At 45.1% G+C, this 25300-nt stretch overlaps 1 protein-coding gene across 2 annotated transcripts in view; it reads left to right on the top strand.

Moving 5' to 3' along the window:
• The first annotated feature begins 9612 nt into the window (after positions 1-9612).
• Positions 9613-25300, top strand: part of B3GNT2 (UDP-GlcNAc:betaGal beta-1,3-N-acetylglucosaminyltransferase 2) — a 52687-nt gene continuing 36999 nt past the window's right edge. The window contains exon 1 of one of the 2 annotated variants that reach the window (XM_083175803.1): positions 9613-9945. The gene's annotated coding sequence lies outside the window, so the exon portion shown is untranslated. Of the gene's footprint in view, positions 9966-25300 lie in introns of both variants that reach the window. The other variant, XM_083175804.1, reaches the window with a different exon arrangement.

Below are 25300 nucleotides of genomic sequence, written 5' to 3'. Positions count from 1 at the left end.
ATCGCCAAAATACCTCATTACAGTATGCAAAAATATGGAGAAATCTGAAATCCAAAATAGTTCTGGTCCCAAGTATTTCGTCCTTGGGGTGGAGGGAGGGGGGTGGGGGGATGTGCCAGGTTCCCAGAGCAAGTCCCGCTGACATTTCCTAAAGTTAAGAATTGTAGGAAAAATCCGACTTAAGCCCCATGCACACCTGGGCTTTCTGAATGATATTGTTCACCAAATTGTCTACTGTGCACACTCAAAATTGTTAAAGATGCATGTTCCAGCGCATCGTTAATGACCCCTACGTCGTCCTGTATGCATACCTCCCAACTGTCAGATTTTGGGGACATTCTCGCGGCACGCCTGGGGTCAGTAGTGTTCCGCGACGGGGGGGGGGGGGTGTGTGTAGTTGGGAGTCCCCCGATAAATAGACACAGCGTCTATTCCCACAAACAGAGGGGCTGGGGTCTGGCCAGCAGCTTCCAGAACTGCTAGCTATGCCCCCACAGCAGCGAAATGTGGTGGCGTGACCTCATGGAATGCTGCAATTTGGAGGCCACGCCCCTTGCCCCCCCCCCCCCAATCTTCGGATGCTCATGTCAATCCATAGTGTATTCAAAGATGGGAGGTATGTGTATGTTCAGATGAGGGAGGCCCTTGTAAATAGCAGCCATGCTGCAGCGTGACAGTCACTCCCCGCCATTGCTCCCTTTGAGTGTATGAACTTGCCAATGCTGTCACCCTGCCATCGCCAATATCGGTGTCAGCAAGGAGTCGTCTAATGTGTAGAGGCCTTTACTGTGGAGGTGTGAGAAAAAAGACGTGGTGTGTAGATATCACCACATCCCATTTTCACTTTTCAGTCCACTAACTGAATACCAAAACTCTGGCTTTTACTTTAGTTTTTAATACATTTCCTAACTGCAATTGAAGCAGCGCCTTAAGGTGTCCACACACTAGAACGATTTTTGAGCAGATTGGCCGATTTCCGATACTTAAAAATCGGCCGATATTGGTCGGATGCGCGCTCCCATGGATCTCTTGCTAAATCTTCTGATCTTACATGCTGCATGAAAGATCAGAAGATTTAATAAAAGATCCATAGGAACGTACATGGGATCTTAAATGAAATCTTTGGATGGACAAAAGGACGGACAAAAGATTTCAAGGCTAATTTATGCGCACATCTTAAGATCGCAGATCTTTCTAATGTGTGGGCACCTTAATTGTCAGCATAGAGGTGATACCAACCTAAGGGGCATACACACGTTAGATGTGTGCTAAGCATTTTTGCTAAGCTATTTAGGGTAGGCGATTTCTCGGTGTCTAGATCGCCATTAGGTGCTAACCAGTTGTGTACGCCTGCATATGACAGACGTAACAAAGCACAGATTACAAAGGAGCAATTATGTTATTACACATATGTAGTGAAATCAGTCGTTTAGGTGTAAACAATGGACACGTTCAATATCAAGGGGTCTATTTATCAAGATGCAAACAAAACAGAAATACACACTATTGTTGCTAGTTACAATGAGATGCTAATGTAGCCGACACATAATGAACGTTGGAACTACAGTACCTAGTAGACCATTGTGTATTGTCCAGTACACAATTCCTGTATGCAAGCTTAAGGCGAGGAGATGGGAGGTGCCGAAATGTTTGGCTAGTGTAATAAAGCCATCAGACCTGTTCCAGATTAGGGCATAGCTCACACCATTTAGAATAGAGAAAAAAGTACATTTATCTATCTTTCTGTGATACTGTGATATATAAATAGAATGAATAGAAAATTCAGTATCATTTTGCAAATGGACTGTATGCAAGATAAAGGACGTGATGTACTAAGCCTCGAAAAGTGATTAATTAGAAAGTGATAAATCACCAGCCAATCAGCTCACACACTAGAAAAAAAATGTTGCCGACTGGCCAATTTCCAACCGATCGGCCGAAAAATTGGCCGATTTTTCCAGATAATCGGGCACAAATCGGCTATCGATTGGATGCGTGCTTCCATTTATTATTTATTTACAGTTTCTTATATAGCGCAGCATATTTCGTTTCACTTTACAATTGGAAACAACAGCGATTAAACAAACTGGGTAGATACAAACGGACATGGAGGTAGGAGGGCCCTGCTCGCAAGCTTACAATCTATAGGATCTTTTGCTAAATTTTCTGATCTTAAGGTGCTCCCACACTAGAAAGATCTGTGATCATAAGATGTGCTCATTACTTCTGGCCCAGAATGTTTACTATAACTGGTATTTATAAAAGATCCCATGTGCGTTCTGATCATGCAGCATGTAAGATCAGAAGATTTAGCAAAAGATACGCGGGTAGAGCGCATCCGACCGAAATCAACCGATATTTGACCGTAAATATCGGAAAGCGGACAATCTGCAAAAAAAACGTTCTAGTGTGTGGGCACCTTTAGGTTCAATGAAAATTGAAAGATCCAGCTTTTACACTTGGATATTTCTACTAGAAGGAAGAGTTATGTTAAGGCCCTCATAAATTACGGCGACTTTTCACCTTGGAGAAGTGGCACGCAATGCTCCCTGGAGCCGCACGGGACCTGGATCTCATGCGATATATTGCATTCAATCCCATCCAAACCTGCCCAGCTCAGAAGCAAACCTAGAGATTGATTCTGCAGCAGGGGCGATTTGGAGGGTCTGGTGAGATGTGCAAGGGACTACGCAATGCATCGGACCGGCTGTCATTCACCTGCAATTTGGGTTAGGGATGGCCATCGGCCATCGATGATTAGAAATCATTGATGGATTATGGCCGATGTCGAATAGTTTTGCCATCGATGGGGAGAACCATATGGTATCCCACCATAGATGTCAAGCTTAAACGAATAGTTTCGTTTTTGCTTTTTCCCTAAAGTGCCGGGACATGGAGCATAGCTCCGCCCCCGACACTCGCGAAGCCCCACCCCACATTTTGATTGACCCACAGGCCACTCAATCAGAGATAATGAATGATCATCGATATGCAAAAACATCGATGTTATTCCATTGAATAGTGATACACTATCGATGGCCAGTTGCACTTTTGCCATCGATGGCAACCATCAATGGCAAAGGCAACGATGCCCATCCCTAATTTGGGTTCTTTTCCTGTGATTGATTGCTGCAATTACCAGAACAGAGCCCAAATTGCAGGTAAATTGCCCAGTGTATGGGGGCCATAAGTGACAGGTAGTGACAAAAGAATTTATTAAGGGACTAGTTTATTTAATTTTTATGCTACCCAGATACTGTCCACTAATGCGAATAAAGAATTAAAAGTGCTTGCAATTTGATAAAATATATAAAAAGCAGGACCATGCTATGAATTGTGATTATGACATCATAGAGAGCATGGTTACATCTTCCCCGTATTCTCAGCTCCCTACTGAGAAACAAGTGTTGAGTAACCTGTACCCACTCCCCTATCCTCTCTGCAACCCTACTCATTTCTGTATATGTAACATTTCATAAACATTAAAGTTATACAAAATACCAAGTTAGCCACCTTCTTTAAAACATATCATGCAACATTTTCTCCTACACATGAGTGTGCAGTATTTATTGCAGGGTGTGTGACTGTCTAGGGTTCCGATAAGGTGACAAGTAGCCGTACTATTATCACTATAACCCATCTGTCCTCTTACACATGTATGGAATTCAGATTGGCCAATTTGTCTGCTGAAAGTGCTATCCACCCAATATCAAAGTGCAGAATCATGTGCTAGAATATATATTGTACCTGGAATACATTAAATATAAGATTAAAATAAGATATAAAATGCGTTCATCTACTTTAGAGTTAAATATATATTGAACATTACATAATTAAACACATATCTCTCTTGTGGGTAGTATATAATGAGATCAAATATTTTATGTACAGCATATAAAGACACTAATTCAACTTCATATTTATAAAATAATATGAGCTGAATAATATACAAATATATATATATATATATATATATAGATAGATAGATAGATAGATAGATAGATATAGATATTGTAGCCTGCTAAAATGCCATGTTATCCCTAAATTGAATGCGGAGAATTTATTACATGCCTTTTACACTTTGAGTGCCAACATCATCTCTGTTTGCAAAATATCCACTAAAGATGCCAGCTTCACTCACATTTGTTATATAAATTCAAATAAAAAATGTTATGTAAAAAAAGATGATATATTTCCTATATAAGGTAAACATTACAGGTCATTATGATGAATGAAGTACTTGCTTGGCAATTTTTACACCTATTTTGCAAACTTCACTTGGCACTCAAAGGGTTAAACTGCGCATGCTCCAAAATTAAGTGCACACAAGTATCCGCATACTTGTGTGCACTTAATTTTGGAGCATGCGCACTTGAAATGCATATGACTCCGCAGTCATACAGTATGCATTTCAAGTTAGGCCTGATATTTCCTGGCACCAGATAATAAACCCTATATTCTATGGGGCAGGCTTACTAAGATTTTTGTAAATAAAATTATGTAAAAAGGGGTGATTTTTTAGTGTCACCTAAATGTATTGAAGGGGTTTTTGAGCATTTTTTTTTTTTAAAGTAACTTGTCATGACGGCGGTGGGTTTGCTCGACATTGCTGGGTGATGTAGGCGGCAGCAGATACTCAGTAGACAGATCACAAAATATACCCTGATAATGCTGTTTAATTTGATATATTTTTGTTCTGTAGTGCCAGATAATGTTATTGTATGTTATAGCATGCATAGTCGGAGGATAATTGTTCACCTGTAAATACATTGGTATAGCGTACATCTGTGCATTAGGCCCTAAATCATGTTTCTGATCAATAACACTGGGGAAGGTTGGATGAATGGCAGGGGGTACTCAGTAGCCTTGATCTCTGTTAATAGCCGATTCTGCGCGCACACACACATCTGGATTATACTATGAAACACAAGATCATTGATTAAATGATGCTGATCCTTTAAACAAGTAAAAAATAGATAATACACATTTCCCTCCTCTGAATGAAGCATACACATAGGTGTGCACACATTGAGTGTTGGGGGTGCACAGGCACCTCCTAACGCTGTGCCCACCCTTATGAACACCTCTGCCACTTGCAATACTAGCAATACCTTTAACCAAAGACTTTTGCTTTTTAGAACTGTATTCCATTTAAAGAAGCACCCATCAATACATTATATGTGTGTAGGGATGGCCATCGACTATCGATGTTCCCAAAACATCGATGGTCGGGACCTAGCGCTCGATGTTTTGGGCATCAATAGGCGAGGGTCGAATAGTTTGATGCCATCGATGGATGGCATCCGATGTCGATATATATATATATTTTTTTTTACCCTGCTGGCCAGCTGCCCGGGTACTCCGAGTCCTAGACTGGAGTGTGACTCACTTTCTGAATTTGAATTATGTCATCATGTGGCGCAGCGGCACTGGTCTGGGAGTCGGGACTGTCTCTAGTGGACGGACTCCGGAGCAGGACACAGAGCCAGGAGGAGGAGTCAGCCGAGCCGGCCGGTCTCGATGGTCATCGTCTACTACTTGCGCATGCGCAGAGGAATCCCGGCCCGGGTGGCCACCGCCGTCGGGAGGTGCGCGCATGTGCGATGGAACTAAATAACCTGACGTGCTGATAATAATGTCTTTTCTGCGCATGCGCTCGCTGCACATGCACCCGCCGCGAGCATGCGCAGAAGAAACATTATTATCCAGTGCGTCAGGTATAGTTCTATCGCGCATGCGTGCAGTTCCCGGCGGCAGCCGCCCCGTTCTTCCTCTGCGCATGTGCAAGTACACGATGGTGGGAACCATCGATTGCTGCCGATAGAATGGTTTATAGCCATCGATGGTTCCTGCATAAACTGCCATCGATGGGAACCATCGATGGAAGATGCGTCGATGGCCCTCCCTATATGTGTGTTTGCATTGTTATTTGTACTAGACCATTGTCATATCACTACATACCTGCGTCATCCATATATGTTTATGACTGTATTTGCATATACTGTTACACAGAGTAATTAGATGATTACAACTGAAATAGGCAGGAGATTAGGGTGTGGCTGAGAGACTTTTTATATTGTAGCGAGTGCCAATAAATGATGGAAGACACGCCTGATTGGCGGTGTTAGACACGCCCAATAGGTGGAGCTATGCCCACTCCTTTGACGGTGCACCCCCTCAACACATTCTTACAGGCCTATTAGGATACTTAACACAAACATTAAAATTAACACAGGTTTGTGGCCGCATTTATTTGCTGTACTCCACACACAACAATTTGACGCTACTTTTATTAGTTTTGTAAAATACTAATCCCTCTACCTCTCTAGTAATAAATGGATGCTGTAGCAAGTTCAACCCTATCACTATTCATAGGGGAACGAGACAGGGTTGCCCCCCTCTCTCCTATTATATTTAAACTAACCATTGACCCTTTGCTCCGTATCTTACAAAACAGAACCTTTTTTCAGGGAATAAAAATTGGTAATAAGGAAATCAAATTGACCGCTTTCGCAGCCGGTGATTTATTATATGTTTTGGACCCTTTAGAATCTTTGGACAAAATATTCAATGTTTTACCTGAATCTGGTATACGATCTGGCTTTGAGATTAAGGGGGGTATTCAATCCCCCGCTGCTATTCCCGACGGGGGAAATAGTGGCTGGGCCCTATTCAATCCTGTCTTTCCCGACAGCATTGAACAGGGATCTCGGCAGAATGGCCCAACTTTACAAGCAGTTGGGCCCATTCTGCCAAGAATGGCTGGGAATTCCCTGGTCCCGGCCGCAGCTTGACAATTTCAAGTTCTTACTTGTGGCCATGCCCCCCTTTCGGCGACCGGCAGGCGGAACATTGAATCCCGCCTGCCGAGCTGACGTGATGTTTTTCATACAAGTCCTCCCCTTCTTAATTATCATATCTTGGTAGAATTAGGGGGGTATTCATTTATATATATATTTTATATATATATATATATATATATATATATATATATATATATTTGTATTTATCTATCTATCTATCTATATATAAATAAAGAACACTTACTTCCAACACACAAACGCTAAATGTAATTAAACTAAAAAACGAAGTATAATTTAAAATTGCTTCATATTTTTTAATTTAAGTTACAGCATGTCATTAATAATGTCTTTTACCAAGTACCTTTGATTTGGAATGTTTCTTTTAATTAATAACATGCTGGAATTAAATTGAAAAATAATGAAGCTACGGCAGTATGTAAATTAATTAGGACAAAATTTTTTTTTACCTTTTGAGATTTGTCTCAGTACCTAGGGCCTAATTCATGTTTGTAGACACGCCTACGCAGCTGTGATTTTCCGGACTACGAACTGGCAAGTGAAGCTGTCACTAAGAAGTGCTATACACCAACTGGAACAATCACAAAGTCCTCAGCAACTGCACACACAAGAACAGTATATGCAGTAGCATCAGTATAATGAGGAACATCCATCGCAGCTGAAGGTAGATACACAGCAAAAAACAGTCTGTGACGCACCTGCGTTTTTTCTGCCACTCCCCATTACCTCCCTCAAATTTTGCCTACCTGTCAATCACCCCTCGATGACATGCTCACTGCAGACAGAGTTGCAAAGGCATCTTGGCACATGACCAGTGCAATTTCGGTACAGGTGCAGTCTGACACTATGTTTTCAAATAAGACCAATATTTTTGTATAGAGGAGTCAAGTTGATCACAAATGAAAAATCTTTCTCAAATGGACAAAACCATGTACACTGCATGTGGGGCAAATGTAACACGTGCAGACAGAATTAAGGGAATTTTGCAGTTGATTTTGACTAGATAGTCAAAATCCCCTAGAAGGTTAACCAAAATGGCACCGTTTTCAAACACACAGCAAATTCCGATGCCTGGCCCTAGGTCGGAATCGCCTAGCAAAATAGAATTTGCATGCAAGGCAATTTTTACTAGATCACAGACTAATATAGTGAACATAGACAAAATCTCCAGTGCAGGTAGTCAAAATCTCCAGTGCATGTAGTCAAAATCTCCAGTGCATCTAGTCAATATCTCCAGTACGGGATGCAGTTTAAATCCCGGCGGTTGGGATCCTGGCGTTCAAAATCCCGAAGCCGGAATCCCGAACGCCGAAATCCCGCCACTTTCTCCCCCCCGTGGGTGTCCACGACACCCTTGGAGGGAGAATAAATTAGTGTGCCGAGCGTAGCGAGGCACCGGGCCCGCTGCGTGGCGAGCGCAGCGAGCCCGCAAGGGGAGCCGATCCACGTCCCCCCCTTGTTGGGATTTCGGCGTTCGGGATTCCGGCGTCGGGATTTTGAATGCCGGGATCCCGACCGCTGGCTTTTCATGCCGAATCCCTCCAGTACATCTAGTCAAAATTGCTTAGTCAAAATCGTCCACTAGCAAAAATCTCACCATACGTCTACACATTTGGATTTGGGTGAGTTATTTTGTTTCTGTGCAGGGTAAATACTGGTTGCTTTATTTTTACACTGCAATTTAGATTTCAGTTCGAACACACCCCATCCAAATCTAACTTTCTCTGAACATGTTACATTCACCTGCAGTGCAACATGGTTTGGTCCATTTGAAAAAACTCTCCATTGACAACATACTGTAGGGGTATATTCAATGCGGGCGGGTACCCCTGACGGCGCGATATACGGTGTGCAGTGCTGACGGCGTTTCCACCTCACATGTTCCCTGAGGCGAGGTGGAAACTACGAGTGCGGCCATCAAAACGGCAGGGCTCCTCACAAAATGCAGCAGGCATGCTGCACTTGCGACGAACCTCACTCTTTAAGGGAATCCTCGCCATCCTCTGATGATGAGGATTGTTGCAAAACATTGAATACGGTGAGGGGAGGTTGGAAGGCGAGAATGGCTTTTCCTTGCCAAAAAAAATGCCACCCTCACCATACAACCCCCCCCCCCCTTCCCAACCCCAGGCCGGCATTAAAAATACATCATAGAGGGCGAGATGCACTAAGCTTCATATGTGATCAAATGGAGAGTGATGACCAACCAATCAGCATCTGCTTGACTTTTTTCAAACACACTCTGTGACATGGCAGGTAGGAGCTGATTGGCTGGCTGTTTATCATTCTCCATTTGAATACTTTTAAAGCTTAGTGCATCTGTCCCTCTGTGTATAGAATAACATTATGGTTTTTCTCCAACGTGTCGGCACACAGGAGCTGTCTGCCCCACCCAATGCAGTGTGCACACCCCTGTGCATGTAACTTCCACAGCAGCAGGCAGCATGTTCGCACAGATGTACTAAGCCTTAAAAAAGTGATAAAATACCAGCCAATCATCATCTGTCATTTTCCAAACACACATCCTGTAATATGGCAGCTTGGAGCTTATTGGCTGCTACTTCATCATTCTCCACGTTATTACTTTTCAAGGTGTAGTAAATCTGGCCCAGGGAAGCTGTCTGTCCCTCCCCATTAAATGCATGCATGTGACGAATCTATATATACAGTAGTATATATGTACGTATGTCACCTCAGCAGAGGTGGCTGAGTTTCCTTCCTGTCATTTAGCAGAGGCCCCGCCCCTCTCCCCTCCCAATAGGCTGGGCAGGCAGCAGCAGGGAGGGGCGACCCCCGCTGGTGGTAGGCGAGCAGTGCTGCTGCTGCTGCCGCTAGTGGAGACAGAAGGCGCCTGTGACACCGCTGCTGATTACACACATATGCTGCTGGGAACTTGCTTCAGGACGGGCTGGGCTCCCAGGCAGGGCTAGTGCTGACCAGCCCGGACCTTCTTCTTCTGCTGCTGCGCCCGAGGGTGTGGAGCGAGAGAGAGGGATCGTGAGTAGGGGACTTCCCACCCCGGCCAGTGCACACCAGCTGCGGGGCGATGAGGCAGCGGAAACGATGAGAACACCTTGGCCGCATTCACTCCAGGAGAACCGTCCAGCCCGATCCAGTGGGAAAGGTGACTAGTAACCACGACGTGTATGTACATTGCGCATATGCCCTTCTCCAGCCAGGTGCCCGGTCCCTGCCCTGTGTACCCCACCCCCTGCACTGTGCATCCCCACTCCTGTTCTCTGGACCCCCAGCCCAATCCCTGTGCACCCTCACCCCTGCACCCCCTGATGCCATTGGTACCACCACCACCACCACCTACTACTACTACTACTACTACTGTACCTCTGCATTTGCAGCACTAGAAATGCTGGGAGACAGGGCAATTGTTCTGTGTGTATTGTCTGCATATTATTATTATCTCTGGCCAGCATACTATCCTCCTAAATACCTAAATGTGCAGGCTGGGGAGACCTGCGCCTTATTTTCCATTCTCCCCTGCGCTGGTTCCTGGGATCCAGGGACTTGTGTAAAAGCTGGAGAAAGCCGGATGTTTTGTTAAGGATCATGTGCAAATCCTTCTGCCTAGACGTCTCCCATTGGGTAATATGTGATACAATGTAACCCCTACATGGCTGGGAGGGAGCCTGTGTGTTCCTAGTTTGGCCTGCCCTGCGTGCAGTGCACTGTATTTGGCAGCTGAACGCGCCCAGGAGCTGTGCTGGGATATAGCCATGGGAAAGCACTGGGATGTATGTAATCTGTGATGCAAGGGGTTAACTGTGGCTTCATACTTTGCTGCTGAGATGACTAGAATGTGTTTTGGTTGAGGAACCCAATGACATAATGTATCTGCAGTGCTGAGAAATGAATTCTGCTCCATTTTTTTTTTCTTGACCCACTTATGCAGAAATCTAGACCTCTTCCTGTAAGACATTGTGGAAGCGGCTGCATGACCCATCCAGCCCTGCTCAGCGCTTGCATGTCAGTGCAATCCTGCTTTCCCACGTGGAGCTGTTATGTGCTGAGGCTAAACTAGAAATAGAACTGTGGCCGGGTACATTTGCAACTTGGAAGCCAGTGCGTCTCTTCAGTTTCTCCTCTATGGAAAGCAATAGATGGATATCTGTGCCTTGATGCCACAGTGTAGTTAGGTGGTGGTGGTGGTGGATCTCAGATTGCTTACATCCTAATATTATATTTTTGTGTTAGGTTAAGCAGTGACCGTGTTATCTCTGGCTGTTGTGTAGGAGCAGCTGGTGTGTGTTGTGTCTGTGTGAGAAGTGGGTATAGCAAGCAGTGCCACTGGCCTGTACGGAGAGAGGCATCTGCTCAATGTCTGGGTGGCATCTTTTTACCTGCTTACCAGGCTGTCCCTTTAAACAGGTAAGCTAAGCTCATGCATTACACAGGTTGTGTGGCTGGCTGATCTTAAAACCAGGTGTAACGCGGGCTTGATAAGTCACAGCACCTGTGTAGTGTCCTGGTTTAAAGGGATTGTATGGTACACCTAAACCTAGCTATCGGCCCGAAAAAAAATGAGCTGACGACAACACATGATGGGTAGCAATTGCTTATTCCCCATGCATTCTGTATTAGTGACATGTCCTCTGGTAGTACTTTAGATTTAGATGACACTGTCACTATCTGTTTGTACCATACACCCACTTAATGTGTTTGTTTTTACTTTTTCTTGTAGATGATATGTAGTTTAAACTGTACCAGACTCCAGAAAGGCCTAGAATCCTACTCTAGAAAGAACTGCTTATTCTGGAAAAAGGTTCATTAGCAGTGTGTTTGATAATAATTGATGATGTCTCTTTGGAATACCTCGCTGGGAAATGAGCTCGTTATCTCAGGCGCACAATTAATGTCAGTGTTGCGTTGGCACTTACATTTTACCTGAGGTAAATGGGGCACTGACCACCCAAAGCACACAAAAAGGAACATTTGTTTTTTTGTTTAATGTTACGCCTTTTGGTATTACTCGCTGTATACTTCCTTTCCAATTACGTGTCAGGCCTGTCGGGGGCCCCTAGGGAGATGAGTAATAGTTGTGGGGCCCCTCCTTAGAAACAGGGTGTTTTTGCAGATTCACCTGTTGTAAAGCACTCCTCCTGGTTTCTACTAGTAAGAGATTGGATCTATTTCATGTAGCTGCACTAGATTGGCATGCAATCAATAATAAGAGATGCAGATATAAGGAGATGCATGTCTCCCTGTGTGTGTGTATAGATTTTTTTTATTTATTTTTTTTACGTTGCTTTTCCTTCATAAATAAAACACATTCTGCATTAGTCCATATTATTTAAAGGTCACTTAATAAAGACAGTGGTTTCATGTGACATTCTTACATGTTAAGGTGCGTACACACGGGGCGATATATCACTCAATGTCCCCTTTCCACCGGCGACCAGAGATGGTCACTGATGAAAAGAAACCTCTGCCGGTGGTGCCGCAGAGGTAATCAGCTGGAGCAAGCTCCTGCGACCAGTGATTAGAACGGGGCTGAAAACGGGAGCGGGCACCATCACTGGCAATATGGTCGCCAGAAACCATATTCCCAGCGATATCAGCCCCTATCGCAGCCGTGTATACACGGCTTTACATATTTTCCTGTAACCTATCAGGAAAATTCCCTGCTCCTTTTATTTTTTTTTTTTGTGCACTGACATTAAAAGCTATTGTGCTCACTCCTGTCCTACTGTCTAAGGGGATATTTGTTAAAGCTTGGAGAGGGATAAAATTGTGAGAGATAAAGTACCACCCAATAGAATCCTGTCATTTTTCAAACCCAGCCTGTAAAATGTAAGACAGAAGCTGATTGGCTGGTACATTATCTTATTATTTTATTCTCTCCAAGCTTCGATAAATACCTTGTAACCCTTAATCTAATCTAGACAAACATAGCAAGTGAAATGAGATTTGACTACTTTCTAGAAGAATTATAGGATTAAGCTTTAGGTGCCTATACACTAAACCAAGGTATTGCATGCAACCATGTATGCGATACCTTGGCTGTGCCAGGAATCAGTGGCGTAACTACAGTGGGTGCAGGGGATGCAGCTGCTATGGGGCCCGAAGGACCAGCAGGCTACCCCCTGCACCCTTTTGTTCCCCCCCCCCTTTTTTTAATATACTGTATGCGGGCAGTGGATGCGATGTCCCGTGTCCCCCTTTTAGCATTGCAGACCTGTGGCACAGGAGCGCGGCACATCGCTGAGCTGCTATCAATATCCCCTGCACACAGCAGATCGGCGCACACAAAAGCCGAAGCTGCGTGTGTCTGTGCTTCAACAGGAGACGCTGCACAAGGAAGAGCCGGGGCTGCATGTGCCTCTGACAGGAAGCGCACAAGCGCTGCGTACGATACGGAGAGCTGGAGGCAGCACACACAGTTTAGCAATGCACGGGAGAGTCCGTGCCTCTAGCTGGGGACTCTGCGCATGGGAAAGAAGGGCTGGCGCTGTTCTGAAGAAGTACAGCTGAAAGGGTAGCTCCGCTGGTGAGTGGGGAGCATCGGGGAAATATGCCTGTCACATCCCTTTCAAGCCCCTCATCTCCATCCTCTCCACATTCCCGCGGCCTCGCCTCCCCTCTACTCACCCCCCCTTCTACCCCCAACATTCACTCCCCCCCCCCCCCCCACCCTGTTCCCCACCTCCTCTATCTCCATCCTCTCCACATTCCCGCGGCCTCGCCTCCCCTCTACTCACCCCCCCCCTTCTACCCCCAACATTCACCCCCCCCGGTTCCCCACCTCCTCTATCTCCCCTGTTCTTTCCACCACTCCCTCCCTCTCTCTCCTGCTTTCTCTCCCCTACCTCTTCTTTGTCTCTTGTTCTCTTTCCTCCACCCCTTTTCTCTCCCCCTGCTCTTATCTTTCTCTCCCCACACCCCCTCTTTCCTTTCTTTCTTACTCCCCTGACCCTCTTTTTCTCTCACTTTCTAACACCCCCTCCATCTCACCTCTATCCTTATCTTTCTCTGCCCTAGTCTCTCTCTTTCTCCACCCTTCCCCTATCTCTCTTCTTAACACCCTCTCAATTCGGCTCTCCTTCCTCTCCATTACATAATGAGGAGAGACAGGGAGTCTCTCCTCATTTCTCTCTCTTACACCCTCATTCACTCCCTGTCTGTCCATGACACCCGCTCTCTTGTGACAATGGTGGGGGTGGGGGCCCTTTCCAAAATCTTGCTATAGGGCCCTCAGAGTTTTAGTTACGCCCCTGCCAGGAATGCATATGAAACATCTTATGCAGTCTTTTGCATACGATATATATCTTATGCGATCCCTGCAAGGGTCGCAGGATCTGACAAATCCTACATGCAGCCCTAGCCCTTCGGCTCCAATCCAATGGGACAGCAGGTTGAATCGGAGGTTAAACCCATATAATTTGGGCACTTTCCACCCAATTCATCAGCCTGATCCGTCAGAATCATGTGGAAAGTGCCGAAATCCTATAATTGTATGGGCACCTTAAAGGCCAATACACACTGGGCGATTTTGAGCTGAAACCAGCTCCCTTTTTTGTGGTTTTGAGCTGCTTTCAGCTCAAAGCCCCCCAGGGTGTATGGCAAGGTGGTGAGCGCTGATGTATTACCAGCAGATGAGCGATGGTGTGGATGGCTTTCCATAGCATCCTTCCCTGGGATAATCGATTGGACGGGCGAACATCGCTCAGCATGTATGCTCAGCATGAGCAATTTTCAGCTAGGCGATTTTCACCATCATCGCTGTGCGTACATGCTGGCCCAAAAACATCCAGTTAAGAGAGGTTTTTAAATTGGCCCTTTCAGTTTATTATTGTATGAAGTTTTCATTTGGAGCGTGCCTGTAACTTGTTGGGTACATTCAGAGTTGTTTCTTTCTAAAGTGGCACTTGGATCATTGCACCTGAAAGATTGCACACAGCTGGGTCTTGCATACTGTTCTGTAGGCTGTTTCCACTTAACCTCAAGTTACACAGTCAATAATTAACCTAATGTTTATCCGGAATCATGTGCGCTCAGCACTGAAAATGTGAAGCGCTTTCTGAGTGCGATAAGAATTCTCTCCTTTTTTTTTGTAGATAGAAGATATCCAACTTCAGATCGCTTAGAAAAGGGGCTTAAATCACCCCCTGTGTATGCGCCATTAGTTGTCCTTTCATTGCTGGTGGGAGAGGAAAATTCTATATGTAAATGATCTCAATGTTAAATTTCCCCAATTCAGAGATTCAGGAGCGGCTGTAATGCCATATAAAGATTTCTTCAAATCTGACACCTCAGGATTAAATCTGATTCAGAGTTGCTAGAAATTGCAAAATCTTTGTTTAATGGGCAAAACTATGCTTCACTGCAGGTGGGGCAGATGCAATGTGCAGAGTTAGATTCTAAAAGGGGTATAACTCTCTGCACATCGTACATTTGCCCCACCTGCAGTGCACAAGGTTTTGCCCATTTGAGAGATTTTGCAATCTGCTCTAAATCAGGCCCTATATGCTGGAGGTGCCCCTTAACAAGAGGTTTGGCCTCGCACATATATGCCTTACACAGTGGGCATCCTGACCCTACACGGGAATCCCATGAGCTAGCTTGGCAAGCGGACTTGGGTATTACCCTTCATCATGTAGAGTAGTCAGCAATTTGGGACAATGCCCGTACAAATGATTGTATGGTTAGTATTCTGTACCTTCTCGGCCAAAAGGAATGTTTCCTGATAACTGCTGATAGGCAGGTGTTCTGCACCTTTTTTACATGTTTTCTACTATGAGGTCACAATTCCTTTGGAATATTCCTTATAGATTTATTATTGTTTTATTTATAAGGCGCCTCAAGTGTTTTGCAGCGCCGTACAAGGGAACAGTACAGGGAGACAAAACTTAGCATGACATTGAATAAATAAAAAAGAAAAATAGAGCACAGGTAAAGAGCGCCACGGTTCAATACACATTACAGCTTATATATAAGTAGTGAAGACTTGATCAACGTACTACTAGAGACTTGTGGCCAATGATGGAGATGAGTATGTGGACAAAGATGGATACTGAGTGTTTGAGTATGGGAGAGCTGTGAGTGAAATGTAAAGAGAAGTGGGCTTTCACAACAGGAGGAAAGAGAGCCCTGCTCGGAGGAGTTTACAATCTAGTAGGAAGACAGACAGATTACATGAAGTGCAATCAAGTGGGAGGTGGCGTGATAGCAGGATGTAAGCAGGCAGGGGTCGGAGAACCAGCCTCAGGACTAGTTTATGCAGCAGAAGGGTACGCTTGATGAATAGGTAAGTTTTCAGTGCCTGTTTGAAGCTTCACGAGGTCGGGGAGAGTCTAATGGAGCGAGGGAGTGTGTTCCACTGAAGGGGTGCAGCACGGGTAAAGTCCTAACCTCTAGCATGGGAAACAGCGATCAGGGTGGGGGAGAGACGACAGTCGTCAGCCGACCGTAGAGAGCAGGAGGGAGTATGAATGGAGATGAGGTCAGAGCTATATGGAGCAATGGAATTAGAGATGGCCCTGTATGTAAGTGTGAGGTGTTTAAAGAGGATTCTGTAGGGGAATGGGAACCAGTGCAGATTTTGTTGAAGAGGAGTGGCAGAAGTAGAGCTGGCTTATAATATAGATAAATCTCTATCACTATCTTATGACCTGCCAAATAGCTACAGACTGGAAAAAGCCTATTCAGTCACCTATGCTGAATTTGGTACGTTTGTATAATGGAATACATGACTAGTGTTATAAATTTATAGGGGTGGGTGGGGGGGGGGGTAAATTCGATCCCGGATGCTATTTCTGCGGGTAGAAATAGCGGCCCTTGCTTATTCAATGCTGCGGTTTCCGACCAAACAGATCCAACTTTAAAAAGTCGGATCTGTTTTGTCGGAAACGGCCGCAGATTGTTGAATTCACTGCTTTTTTCGCCAATCCTTGGACTTGCCGACACTCGACAGCCGGAACATTGAATTCCGTCTGTCGAGTTGCCGTTGCGAGAAACAAACGGCCTGAGATTCCGACTCGGGACATTCCGACAATTGGAATCCGAGATTGAATACCCCCTATATCTTTTGACAAAATGTGGGGCCCTTGGCTAGCCTTGCAAATGTTTCCTCCCGTTTGACAGCGAAGTTCTTATGTTTGGCTAGCTGAGAGTTTTTCTAGTTTGAGAAGAATGAGAGAGGGGTATATAGGGGTGGACCTCAATCTCTTTGCCCTTTATTCTTGTCACCTATTTCCTTCTCCTGACGGCTTCCACTCTCCCTTCCAAGATCACTTTCTTGTTCTGTCCTATCTTTAAAATGTAATCGCTTTTGGGGTATTGAAAATGGGGATGTACTAAAAGGATGATCACAAAAAGGGATGATCGGGATGATTGCCTGAAGTTCCTATTCGCACCTCTAGATGTCACAATTTTTTTTACTTCAACTAAGAATTTACAAAATTCAGCAAGCACATTAAGCTTTTAAATTATATATTTATATTAAAGAAAAAAGATACAGCATTTATTTAGCATATGCATTGGTTTATAACAACAAGGCCATATAATTAAATAAGGAAACCAGCATTTGAATATCAATATTGAGTCCTGGTCCAGTTTTCTATACGTTTCCAGTGAGGCGATGGCGATATCTTTTGTTATTTAGGTGGGATGATCAGCTTTTTATCACAGATATGTATACCTGGGACTGTTTTCTATACGTTTCCAGTGGGGCGATGGCGATATCTTTGTTATTTAGGTGGGATGATCAGCTTTTTATCGCAGATATGTATACCTGGGACTGTATTCATTATGTTTTCAGTGGGATGATAGCGATATCTTCCGTATTAACGTGGAATGATCAGGTTTTTATCCCAGATATGTATACCTGGGACTGTTTTCTATACGTTTCCAGTGGGATTATTGCTATATCTTATTTATTTACGTGGGATGATCAGGTTTTTATCGCAGATATGTATACCTGGGACTGTTTTCTATGCGTTTCCAGCGGGATTATTGCTATATTTTTTTTATTTACGTGGGATGATCAGGTTTTTATCGCAGATATATATACCTGGGACTGTTTTCGTTATGTTTTCAGTGGGATGATGGCGATATCTTTCGTGTTCACATGGGATGATCAGGTTTTTATCGCAGATATATATACCTGGGACTGTTTTCGCTATGTTTACAGTGGGATGATGGCGATATCTTTTGTGTTTAGATGGGATAATCAGGTTTTTATCGCAGATATGTTAACCTGGGACTGTTTTCTATGCGTTTCCATTGGGGCGATGGCGATACCTTTTTAATTTACGTGGGATGATCAGGTTTTTATCGCAGATATGTATATCTGGGACTGTTTTCTATGCATTTCCAGTGGGACGATGGCGATACCTTTTTAATTTACGTGGGATGATCAGGTTTTTATCGCAGATATGTATACCTGGGACTGTTTTCTATGCATTTCCAGTGGGACGATGGCGATACCTTTTTAATTTACGTGGGATGATCAGGTTTTTATCACAGATAAGTATACCTGGGACTGTTTTCTATGCGTTTCCAGTGGGACGATGGCGATACCTTTTTTATTTACGTGGGATGATCAGGTTTTTATCGCAGATATGTATATCTGGGACTGTTTTCTATGCGTTCCATTGGGACGATGGCGATACCTTTTTAATTTACGTGGGATGATCAGGTTTTTATCGCAGATATGTATATCTGGGACTGTTTTCTATGCATTTCCAGTGGGACGATGGCGATACCTTTTTAATTTACGTGGGATGATCAGGTTTTTATCGCAGATATGTATACCTGGGACTGTTTTCTATGCGTTTCCAGGGGGATGATGGCTATATCTTTTCTATTTACGTGGGATGATCACGTTTTCATCGCAGATAATTATACCTGGGACTGTTTTCTATGCGTTTCCAGGGGGATGATGGCTATAACTATTTAATTTACGTGGGATGATCACGTTTTTATTGCAGATAATTATACTTGGGACAGTTATCTATGCGTTTCCATGGGGATGATGGCTATATCTTTTCTATTTACGTGGGATGATCACGTTTTCATCGCAGATAATTATACCTGGGACCATTTTCTATGCGTTTCCAGGGGGTTGATGGCTATATCTTTTTTATTTACGTGGGATGATCACGTTTTTATCTCAGATAATTACACCTGGGACTGTTTTCTATGCGTTTCCAGGGGGATGATGGCTATAACTATTTAATTTACGTGGGATGATCACGTTTTTATTGCAGATCATTATGCCTGGGACCATTTTCTATGCGTTTCCAGGGGGATGATGGCTATATCTTTTTTATTTACGTGGGATGATCACGTTTTTATCGCAGATAATTATACTTGGGACAGTTATCTATGCGTTTCCATGGGGATGATGGCTATATCTTTTCTATTTACGTGGGTTGATCACGTTTTCATCGCAGATAATTATACCTGGGACCATTTTCTATGCGTTTCCAGGGGGATGATGGCTATAACTATTTAATTTACGTGGGATGATCACGTTTTTATTGCAGATAATTATACTTGGGACAGTTATCTATGCGTTTCCATGGGGATGATGGCTATATCTTTTCTATTTACGTGGGATGATCACGTTTTCATCGCAGATAATTATACCTGGGACCATTTTCTATGCGTTTCCAGGGGGATGATGGCTATAACTATTTAATTTACGTGGGATGATCACGTTTTTATTGCAGATAATTATACTTGGGACAGTTATCTATGCGTTTTCATGGGGATGATGGCTATATCTTTTCTATTTACGTGGGATGATCACGTTTTCATCGCAGATAATTATACCTGGGACCATTTTCTATGCGTTTCCATGGGGATGATGGCTATATCTTTTTTATTTACATGGGATGATCACGTTTTTATCGCAGATAATTACACCTGGGACAGTTTTCTATGCGTTTCCAGGGGGATGATTACTATATCTTTTCTATTTAAATGGGATGATCACGTTTTTATCGGAGATAATTATACCTGGGATAAGTATCTATGCGTTTCCATGGGGATGATGGCTATATCTTTTCTATTTACGTGGGATGATCACGATTTTATCGCAGATAATACGACCTGGGACTGTTTTCTATGCGTTTCCAGGGGGATGATGGCTATTTCTTTTCTATTTTTGTAGGATGATCACGTTTTTATAGCAGATAATTATACCAGGGACCGTTTTCTATGCGTTTCCAGGAGGATGATGGGTCTATCTTTTCTATTTTTGTGGGATGATCACGTTTTTATCGCAGATAATTACACCTGGGACAGTTTTATATGCGTTTCAAGGGGGATGATGGCTCTATCTTTTCTATTTAAATGGGATGATCACGTTTTTATCAGAGATAATTTTACCTGGGACAGTTATCTATGCGTTTCCATGGGGATGATGGCTATATCTTTTCTATTTACGTGGGATGATCACATTTTCATCACAGATAATTACACCTGGGACAGTTTTCTATGCGTTTCCAGGAGGATGGCTCTATCTTTTCTATTTAAATGGGATGATCACGTTTTTATCGGAGATAATTATACCTGGGACTGTTTTCTATGCGTTTCCATGGGGAATATGGCTATATCTTTTTTATATACGTGGGATGATCATGTTTTTAATGCAGATATATATACCTGGGCCTGTTTTCTATGCGTTTCCAGGGGATGATTAGTGTACCTTCAAGGAATTTGGGTGGGCAGTGCAAGGCAAACGGACCAGGCCCGCCAACATCACAGTTGTGGGCATTGCGGGGCATTGCTAGAGGGGCAGGGTGCATTTTGTCCTTTAAAAATCGGGCAATAAAACAGCCTAGCGGGAACACTAGAGGATGGCTTTATCTCTTTATTTACATCCCTACACTACATTTCCCTATGTGCTTCACTATATTCCCCAATATGCTGTGTGCATCACTACAATACATTCTGCACTACCTCACCCAAAATAAGCTGCACTACATCAATATACTAAATCGCCCTAAACACTGCACTACATCACTAACACCCTCCTCCCAAATATGCAGCACTACATCACTAAACTACATCCCTTTATACCCTGCACTACATCACTACGCTACATCCCCCAATACACTGCACTACATCTGTACACTAAATGCCCTGGAATACACTGCACTAAATTCCCCAATACGCTGCACTACATCATTCCACTACATCCAATATGCTGCACTGCTGCACTACATCACTACACTACATGTCCCCAAATACACTGCACTACATCACTACACTACACCCCCAGAATACACTTCACTAGATCACTACACTACATCACTACACTGTTCAGCAATATGCTACATACATCATTACACTACAGTGCGATGTGGACACCATCGCTAGGACAAAGGGTAGAGAGGAAGGATGGGGCTGGTATAAGGGAAGATAGGGATGGGTCTAGTGCAGTGATCTCCAACCTGTTTTGGCTCGTGAGCTACTCGAGAAAAAAATAAACCACCTGAAGAGCTACTAAATAAAAAAAAAAAGAAATGTGCATAATAACCGAAAAATTCCCGTTACACATTATGCCACATACAACAATGCCCCAGACACAATATGCCACACACTGCAATGTCCAATATGCCACATGCACAGCTCCCAAGGTTGGAGGCAGAGGAGAAGGGACACCTCCTCTGCCTCCAGTGTTGGGAGGTATGTATGCGGCATATTGGCATTGTAGTGTTGCCCAAAATTAGGGGGCATGACAAACTATCGTGGTACTCCAGCGAGGTCACGTCCCCCATTTTTTTCTGCTATGGGGCATGGCCAGCGCTCTGAGAGCTGCTGGCCATGCCCCCAGCCTCTCTGAATAGACGCTGTGTGCATGTGACACTGTCTATTCACTGTCTATTCACCGCAGGACACTGCCCGCCTGAGGTGGGCAGCCCCCCCAAACATGGGACTCGCCAGTGAAAATCAGGACAGTTGGTAGGTATTGCACACACTGTGTCCCATAAGACTTCTATTTAATCTTAAAGTACCTGCTTGTTGTTGGGGTTAATGCTTATTGCTGGGGGTTAATGATCTCCACCCGCCTTGCTGCCCGCTGCTGCAGACCCACAGTGGCCTGCACTGTGGCAGAGGGAATGCAGGCGGCAGGCCTGGTGCTGCAAAAACTTTACCATAAGGGACAGCCTGAATTGCCCCTCCTTAGTACGGGGCTGCGATGATGGGCAGGCTGCTGTACTCCAAGGAGTCATTCAGACTCATTATTTGTCCTCTCAGGGGCATAACCAGAACTTTGTGGGACCAGCAGCAACATGGTCCCCTCTTCTGCAAAGAGGGGATGTATAGTGTGACACAGACAGTAGTGTGGGGATAAATATTATATAATATGGGATGGGATCCCATATTATTGAATGGTCCTTACAAGAATGTATTAAAAACTGTAAATAAATTATATGAAAACACATTGGGACATAGAGCACACTTTAGTTATTATTACTAATTTAGTGCAGCAGTGCATCAAAGCAGACACTGATGCTGTGTGCTGCTGCAGTGCTGCTTAATGCCAAACTATAGGGCCATACTGACCCCAGGTACAGTCACAGCACCAATTTAAGCCTAGTACCGGGCATAAGGAGACCACATCTGTCCCCTCCTGAGGGCACCATATTCCCCTCGCCCCATATCTGACCTAGGTAGCCCCCCTGCACCCCCCCCCCCCCCCACTAATATCGACCATACTCACGGCCACACTCTTGCTGAGACCAGTGCCGGCCCTAGGCATAGGCAAACTAGGCAATTGCCTAGGGCATTTGCAATGCCTAGGGGCACCAGCAGCTTCTGCTGATTAAAATGATATGCAGCATGCCTATATTCTGTGTGTGAGTGAGGCTGTATCTGCATATGAAATAGTGTATTCATGGAAATCACTGTAACATAGCATTCCGTATGCAGGTACAGCCACAGTCACACACAGAATATAGGCATGCCACATATCATTTTAATCATCATCATCCTTGTTTGTCCTGGTCACATAACAGTGCAAATAAGATGAATTTTCAGCAAAAAAAGGTACCCAACGTTAGCAGAACTGGCCAGGAGCTGCATGGCCTATTGAGGCAAGATGTATGAGGAAACATTTGTATCCAAGCAGAGGCAGAGGTCACAGTGTTAGCGGCTGTGCGAGTGCTGTCTGCGGGTGGGTTGGTTGTGCAATAGTGTTCGGCTTATGTGTAAGGGGCATTATGTGTTTCATGTATAAATGCATTATTAATGTGCGACATGTGTAACTGGCATTATGTGTGTCAGGTGTATAAGGGTATTAATAATGTGCAACATGTGTAAGGGGCATTATGTGTGTCATGTGTATAAGGGTATTAATAATGTGCAACATATGTGTAAGGGGCATTGTGTGTGTCATTATGTGTATGAAGGGCATTAATAAAGGTTGGCATATGTGAGGGGCATTATGTTTATAAGGACATTATTAATGTGTGTCATGTGTAAGGGGCATTACTGTGTGGTATCAGGAGTGCCGAGAGAAAGGGGTAGGGGGTACAAATTACCCAGGCCAAAGTCTGATGGAAGGGCCAAGTGGGGGCCCCGGGCCCCATCCCCTTAAGTGACAGCAGCAGCTGCAGCTCTTCTCCTCTGCCCAGCACACGCTGCTTTGTGCTGGGTTGCAGCGTGGCCATGGAGGTGCTTAAAATACAATATTTTCTCAGGATTTTTTTCTAAGGGTATAATGTGAATAATGTGAGGAGTAATGCATATAAGGTAAAGTGGTACTACTGTCTGTTGTAACGTGAATAATGGACACCATCGCATGATATAATGTAAATAAAGTTGCACTACTGTGTGGCATAATTTAAATTGTGGGTACTATTGTGTGGCCATGCCCCTTCCCAGCAAGAACACACGCCTGTTTGGGCTGCGCACCGAATGTGTGCACTGTTTCTGTTTAAAATATTGCGGGTAGGAGCACCAAAATGTTGACTGCTATTATGAGGGTTGATGGTGCTGGGAAAGGGGAGAAGGGTCAGAGGCGGAACTAATGGCGGTGCTAGGGGGCACCAGCCAAAATCTTGCCTAGGGTGTCAATTAGGCTAGGGCTGGCTCTGGCTGAGACTCACGGGAATCACCAGCAGATATCTCCGGGTGGCCAGAGCTCAGTCCATTGCATCAGGGTGCTGGACCGGCGGGTGACCATCAAGCTCCACTAAGCCCATGTAAGCAAGGAAAGATCATTTGCAGCTGTAGGTGGACTGACAGAGCTAGTCTGCGATAACTGAGGCAGACCCGCATGACGCAGCTGCACTGAGCATCGCGCCCCCTCTAATCTGATCTGGAGACTTTTAGTCCCCCAGCAGAGGGGCTCCTGGGCAGGGCCGGTGCAAGCCCTGTTAGCGCCCAAGGCGACACCCCCCCCCCCCCACGCCCGCACCTCATCCGTGGGCAGCGGATTGCTCCGGGGGGTGTGTGTACGGCCGCTACAGGGGAGAGGGGACTGCAAGGGGGGGGGGGGGGGGCAGGCAGGCTGAGTGCTGACTACTGACTAGGTGGTGGGGGCTGGGGGCCTGGGCGTCCGCCGCCCACCGCCAAAGACTGCCGCTGGCCTGGCTGCTGACGACCAGGCAGAGGCAGCAAGTTTTACACGGGGTGCTCCGGTGTGTGGGAGGGGTGGAAGCACTCGCCTGCTTGGCAGATTGATGCTGCAGCTTCTCCTTCCTCCGGCGGCTCTCCAGTCTCGTCTGCGGTAGCTTTCCTGCTGCTGGCCTGCAGCTCACTACTGCCCTCCAGTGGCCGGCACCCTAGGCAAATGCCTAAACCTGCCTAGTGGTGGCGCCGGCCCTGCTCCTGGGGACTCTGCAATGGTGGTCCTGGTGCCTGCTCTCTGTGCCCCCCTGAAGAGGTGAGCGGTCTGTCAGCATGACGGGAGGTTGCTGGAAGAGCTTACACACTGCTCCAAGTTTGGCAGCGTGTCAGCTCTTTCAGCCGCGTCCCGTCCCCCCTCTCAACGCTGACCTCCTCTAATGAGAGTGGCTGTCAGCACAGATCTGACAGCCACATCCCGCCCATCCGCCACTTACACTCAGCGATGGCACAAGGGCACAGAGTAATGCATCTAAAAGGGGAAGAGCATGAGAATGATTAAAAAAATGGGCAGGGTGCAGCACCCTGCAAAATATACCTAGCAGGAACACTGACACTTATACCCCTTTTCCATCTGCAAGCCGGCTCGCACCCTGGATTGCAAACCCGTTCACACTAGAGTCCACACCCGGCATAATGCTGGGCGAGTGACGTCACCGTGAGGCAGGGTCGGGGAGGCGCTGGGAGATGAAAGCATCTCCCAGCGCTGGCTTTTCCACTGTAGTGTACGGGACCCAGGTCGCATCGACCCCGGTTACCAGGTTACACTACACAGTGACCCAGGTTGAATCAGTTTTCAACCCTGGTCGATACCTGGGTAGAAATGCCGGGTCTCACGACCCGGGTTGTTTCTACAGGGAGCGTTTCCACCTGCCTAAAACCCC

Source organism: Crinia signifera, chromosome 3 (genome assembly GCF_055691185.1).
Source record: "Crinia signifera chromosome 3, ASM5569118v1, whole genome shotgun sequence".
Taxonomy (NCBI): domain Eukaryota; kingdom Metazoa; phylum Chordata; class Amphibia; order Anura; family Myobatrachidae; genus Crinia; species Crinia signifera.
Note: the sequence above shows the minus strand (reverse complement) of the source record. Positions and strands in the feature narration are given on the sequence as shown.